We start from the raw sequence: 6,878 nt of genomic DNA, 5'->3' as shown, positions 1-6,878 counted from the left end.
CCAATTTTCAAAGTACCACTTCTGGTTGGCAGAGGCTCTGGGGTGCCAAAACCTAACAAACACCCCTAAAGGGATACCATTTAGGAAACTACACCCCTTATGGAATCTAACAAGGGGTATAGTGAGCACATGGACCCCACTGGTGACAGACACAATGTGCCGTGAAATTGGAAAAAAAAAAATTTTTTACACTAAAACTTGGTCTAGCCTTAAATTTTTCAGGTTCACAAGGGGTTAAAAGGAAAAAAAACCCATACAACTTGTAGAGAAATTTCCCCTGAGTACAAAAATACCCCACATGGGGACATAATATATCATGCGGGCGCAGGACAGGCCTCCAAAAGGAAGGAGCACCATTTGGCCAGAATGGAGGACAGAGGCCATGTTGGGTTTACAGAGCCATCGTACTGTCATAACAGTGGAAACACCCCACAAGTAACCCCATTATGGAAACTACACCCCTCAAGGAATGTAACAAGGGGTATAGTGGGCATATGGACCCCACTGGTGACAGACACAGATGTGGAACAATGTGCCGTGAAAATGAAAAATTTTATTTTTTACACTAAAACGTTGGTGTAACTTGAAATTTTTCATGTTCACAAGGGGTTAAAAGAAAAAATAAACCACTTATCATGTACAGCAATTTCCCCCGATTACAGGAATACCCCACATGTGGACACAAAGTGCAAAGGCGGCGCATGGAAAGCCTCCAAAGGGAAGGAGCGCAATTTGGATTTTGAAAGCTGGATTTGACCAGAATGGAGGACTAAGGCCATGTCTGGTTCGCAGAGCCCCCGTGCTGCCAAAACATTGTAAACCCCCCACAAGTGACCCCATTATGGAAACTACACCCCTTAAGGAATCTAACAAGGGGTATAGTGTGCATATGGACCCCACTGGTGACAGGCACAATGTGCCGTGAAAATGAAAAATTTAATTTTTTACACTAAAATGTTGGCATAACTTTGAATTTTTCCATGTTCACAAGGGGTTAAAAGAAAAAATAAATCACTAATAATGTAGAGCAATTTCACCCGATTATAGTAATACCCCACATGTGGACACAAAGGGCAAAGCCAGCGCATGGAAAGCCTCCAAAGGGAAGGAGCGCAATTTGGATTTTGGAAGCTGGGATCCAGTGTCAGTGCATCCCTATGAGAATACATACATGCAGCGGGATTGACATCCCACTGTGTGTATGTAAGTTAACCCCCCGACGGCCGGAGCATACATCACCTCCTCCCCGCTCTGGCTTGTTTTGGGGTTCCCGGTGTCTGCCACTGATTGGCTGAGCCAGAAGTCCTGCCGAGGAGGAGGAGGTGATATATGCTCCGGCCGCCTGGGGGTTAATTTACATACACGCAGCGGGATGTCAATCCCACTGCGTGTATGTATTCTCATAGGGATGCACTCCGCTGCGGATCGTGTGTGTGTGTGAAGGTACCCTTAGAGGGGTGTGTAAGTGTTATGCTTTTACACGTGAAAGTGTTAGTGTGCGTGTTCTATGCACTGTTTTTACATTTTATTTGTGTGAGTTATTAACTTTTTTTTTCTTTTGGGGTACACCGAGGGAAAAAGAAAAGAAAATTTACTCTAAAAAAAAAAAAAAAAAAAAAGAAACAGAAGAGGGCAGAGGCAGGGGACACCATTCACCACCGATCCAGGGGTGAGGGTGGCAGGAAAAAGGAAAGGGTGGCAGGAGAGGGTAAGAGGAGACGAGAGAGGGTAAGAGGAGAGAGGGTGGCAGCGGAGAGGGGAGAGGGTGGTTGACAGCAGAGCGGTTGGGTAGTAGGAAAGTGGCGGCAGGATGGAGGGGAGAGGGTAAGAGAAGAGAGGGTGGCAGGACAGGCGGTGGCAGCAGGGAGGGTGGGTGTCAGTCAGGAGAGGGAGGGTGGCAATCAGGAGAGGGTGGGTGGCAATCAGGAGAGGGTGGGTGGCAGCAGGGACGGTGGGTGGCAATAAGGAGACGGTGGGTGGCAGCAGGGTGGGTGCCATCAGCAGGGAGGGTGGCAGCAGGGAGGGAAGGTGGGAGGTAGTCAGCAGGGAGGGAGGGTGTCAGCAGGGAGGGAGGGTGGAAGGGTGTCAGCAGGGTGGGAGGGAGGGAGGGTGTCAGCAGGGTGGGAGGGAGGGAGGTTGTCAGCAGGGAGGGAGGGTGGGAGGTTGTCAGCAGGGAGGGAGGGTGGGAGGTTGTCAGCAGGGTGGGAGGATGTCAGCAGGGAGGGAGGGTGGAAGGGTGTCAGCAGGGTGGGAGGGTGTCAGCAGGGTGGGAGGGTGTCAGCAGGGAGGGAGGGTGGGAGGGTGTCAGCAGGGAGGGTGGGAGGGAGGGTGGGAGGTTGTCAGCAGGGAGGGAGGGTGGGAGGTTGTCAGCAGGGTGGGAGGGAGGGAGGTTGTCAGCAGGGTGGGAGGGAGAGAGGTTGTCAGCAGGGAGGGAGGGAGGTTGTCAGCAGGGTGGGTAGGAGAGAGGTTGTCAGCAGGGTGGGAGGGTGTCAGGGTGGCAAAGGGGGCCTGGGGGAGGAGGAGACACAACACAGGGAGATCAGCTAGCAGCAGGGAACTGCTAGCTGATCTCCCTGCATTGCAGACGGAGATCGGCGGCGGCGGCGGAGGAGGAGGAGGCAGCACGGGGGAGGAGGCACCCGGCGCCCGGCACACACCAGGTACGCACTGGGCGCCGGGCTCACTGCACGCTGATCCCATCATCTCCTTCTCAGCTCGCCGATTCCGGCAAGCAGAGAAGGAGATGATGGGCGTAGTAGTAAAGATAGCCCGTGAATGGCCGGCTGGTGGTTACCGGCCAATCACGGGCGATCTGGGGGCCGGATCCACGGGCAGGTGATGCCCGGGCACGGCTGTGATTGGTGCTGTCTCGGACAGCACCAATTACAGCTTAGTGTCGGGGTCCGGTCCCAGAAACCAGGGAAATTGCTGTGATTGGCCGATGAGAAGTCATCGGCCAATCACAGCGATTGTCGTCACGGGGGGCAGGGAAACTGCCCCCTACATGACAAAGGAAGATGGCTGCTGTAAGAATCAGCAGCCATCTTTACCGAAGCAGCCATCTTTACCGGTTAAAGGGCCCGCGTACCGGTACGTCATGGGTCCTTAAGTGACAGTGATCCATGACGTGCCGGTACGTCATGGGTCCTTAAGAGGTTAAGGGGTTAAAGGGATTGGCTTCTTTATATTAAAATTGTTCAGTGTTCAGTATTAGTAAGTGTACTCACTGTATATACTGACAGCCGCTTCCTGTGCACCTCATAGAGCTAATATCAGACTCCCCTCCTCCAGGCTGTGCTACCCTGCTCTGTGGTGAGGTTGTCCATTAGATGGCCGACATGAAGGAGCATGTCACCATTAAACCTATATATGCCTATCAGGGACACGGGGGGTGGGGCATGTCCATGTCGGCCATCTTACGGACAGCATTGTCACAGAGCAGGGCAGCACAGCCTGGAGGACGGGAATCTGATTTTAGCTCTAAGAGGTACACTTATACTACAGACAAAATAATTTTACTATAAATAGTAAATAGCGGCCGTAGAAAACCATGTCAGTGCACACTATGAAGCGAGCGGCTGCAGCATCAAACTTCATAGTGTGCTGTGGGGAGTTCTTATGCGGCGTGCACGGATACGGCTGCATCAGAACTTTGCAGCGTGAAAGATCATTCAGCCGGTACTGCAGTACTGGCCGGGATAATCTTTTAAGAAATCGGCTATTCCGTGACCCGGCTGGTCCAATACGCTGTGTGAACATAATCTTAATTTTGTGACTGTAATATTAATGCTAAAATGGGGCTACCATATAGCCATCTATTTACAGTATAAGAGGTTACAACAAAATAAACTTTCAGTTTTAAAAATCAAAGGTAGTAAGAAGGGAATAGTCTATTCCCAAACACCAATCAAGAGGTGAAACTACAAGTGCAATAACTCTCAATATACAACCGATAATCAAACATCTCTAAAAGAAACCCAAACCTTTTCTCTCATCTTATGCATTTCTTTTGATTCTGAATATCTCTTTAATGGTGACATACTCATTAATATCGATACTGCTTTCATGACATAGTTTGCTATCTTAAGTAGTTGCTGGCATTCAGCATGAATATGCTGTATACCTTATTAAAACTAAGTAAAATATTCTATTTAGAGAATCTATTGTGAAATGGGAATAAGCCTCTAATGGAGATGCAGGTAAAAGATGTAAGCGTTGCCATTAAATACTGTTGAAATCATGAAACAGAAAATGGGCTTATTGTAATGCAACGGCAATAACCACTCAACCATTAAGTTATAAATGTTCCACGCACTCAGTTTCACATTCATTCTTCCAGCTTACCGGGATGGAAAAATCTTTTATGGCTTTTTCATAAATTAAATCATATTCACATTTTTGCCTATGTAACTCGGTCAAACTTATTATACCTTATGCATTGTGATTCAACTCCTCACAGTCCAGCTCTGTCTTCAATGAAAAGGCTGGTGGCCATCTGTCTGTTAAGACTTTAATAGTCTTTGAAACTTTAGGTCTTTTGGCTAGACTTGTGGCAACTGGGGCTTTGTTTCTGTTTCGTTCTGCCTGTTCTTTTTTCTTTCCTAGTCTACTTTTGTATTTGATTCTGGATACCTGGATAGGAATAAGGCTGGGTTCACACTGCGTTTTTGCATATCGTTTTTTTATCCGTTTTTTTGCAAAAAAACGGATGAAAAACGATTGAAAAAAACAGATGCATTTGTGTGCATCCGTTTTGATCCGTTTTTCCATTGACTTCCATTGTAAAAAAAAAACGGATCAAAACGGATCTGTTTTTTTAACGTTCACAAAAGTAGTGTCAGCTACGTTTTTGTGTCCGTTAAAAAAAATGGATCCGTTTTGATCCGTTTTTTTTTTTACAATGAAAGTCAATGGAAAAACAAATGCATCTGTTTTTTTCATCCGTTTTTTGCAAAAAACGGATGAAAAAAAACAGATTGCAAGAATGCAGTGTGAACCTAGCCTAACAGTGAGTGAGATGATCGAAGTTACAGTAAGTTTGGATTTGTGAACTCCCGAATGCTTGGCACTTGACTGTCGGTGGCTTGAGAAGATGGATGTAGTCTGAGTACTGCCTGGAAAACATTCATACAGCCATAGGCCATACAGCCATGGGGTTGCAATAGCTAGAGAAGATGGATGCAGACCAAGGACTGCCTGAAAAACATGGATACTGCATCCATCTTCTCCAGCCAACGAGAGTTAAATGCCAAGCGTTTGGGAGTTCCCGAACCTGAACTTACTGTAATTTGCCTATTTCTAATAATAGTGCATAGTGGATAATATATAATCTGAGCAAAAAAAAAGTTTTTCGAGTGGTTACTATAAATAGCTAGGGAATCTTGCCATGATTTTGGTTGTAGACTCCAATTCAATTTGATCAAGTTTGGTGCATCTCCTAGGTTGTCTTTTTTGCCATGGGTTCCAGTTAAAAGAATGTATTTTTGGTAGCAACACTTAAAGACCTTTTGACAAGACTTCTCAAGAATGCAAAAAGGGAGGACAGGAGAGCACTCTTGTCCGAAACAATCGAACATGTATGGGCACCATTAAAAGGTTCTCCTGGCAAAAATGGCATGCTCTTGGCAATTGGTTTTATTGTTAGCTTTTTGCTATGTGTTATGATGAGAGATGAATGAACTTTGCACAAACCTGAACTCTTGGAATTTGAATCCCGCAGTATCTATCTTCTCCAGACAGCGGGGTTTAAATGCTGAGCGTTCGGGTCAATGCCAACCTAAACTTTCAGCCTGAAAAATGCTTGGGAAACATGGATATAGCCAGAACATATGAGGCAAAACAATCTGCTTCGCTCCTTTCTAATGATAACCACTTACCACTTTTATATAAGAATACAATGAGGGATGAGCCAATTTACAATCCTGGCGAAGGTCATTAGGCTTGTCGGCTGTATCCAGCTTTTCAAGCACCCTGACCGGAACGGCACAGAGTGGAGAGAGGAGTTCAATGGCAGCAGGCTGACAAGACTATCGCTGAGGCTAGTACTGTAAATTAACTAATCCCTAAATACAATCATTTTAAATAATATTAAATATATATATATATATATATATATATATATATATATATATATATGTATGAATATATATATATATATATATATATATATAAAATAGGTTTTACATACCTTATTCTTACTAGCCTGATTCTTTATTTTGACAATATTAAGTATGCTACAGCAAATGGTAGGAAAATAGTTTTTTTTTTTATACCCTCTTATATTCGTGATTCGTGGTTAGGGATATGATTAAATTGTAAGTTTAACTGATAGAAGTAAGAGCAGAGAATTCTAAAGGCAAATGCAAAGAAATGGTATCTGACTAGAGTTATCATCAATTGATTGAGGAAGAGGTATCATTAGCTGAAGAAGGTATGGCTGACAAGTCAGAAGAGGAAGAATAATGTACTTATGAGAGAAAGAAGACAGTTGTCAAAAAAGATGTATTGGACACAGTTGATTTCTTGAGCAACACTGATTACGGAATAGTTGGTTAAAATCTGAGGAAGCTGTGACATACTTTTTATCTTGAAGAGAAAAGCAAACATCTCTGCAGAAAAGATGTAGCAATAGTATCAAGGGTAAAAGCTTACCTTATTCACCAAAAGAAGAATCTTTACGTTTGTTTAAAAAATGATAATTTTTTAAGTAAAAATGTTAGTATATATTTTTTTTACACTATCCTTGTAGGGAATTGAGTATATACTGTAGGCTAAAGCACTTAAAGGGGGTATATCCACAGGATATACCATAAATGTCAGATTTTTTGTTTTTCTACACTTGAGTAAAGTCTCTTGAAATGGTGACAAGGCTTGGAACA

Source organism: Dendropsophus ebraccatus, chromosome 7, assembly GCF_027789765.1.
Source record: "Dendropsophus ebraccatus isolate aDenEbr1 chromosome 7, aDenEbr1.pat, whole genome shotgun sequence".
NCBI classification, from domain to species: Eukaryota; Metazoa; Chordata; class Amphibia; order Anura; family Hylidae; genus Dendropsophus; species Dendropsophus ebraccatus.
This window is presented reverse-complemented; position numbering follows the sequence as displayed.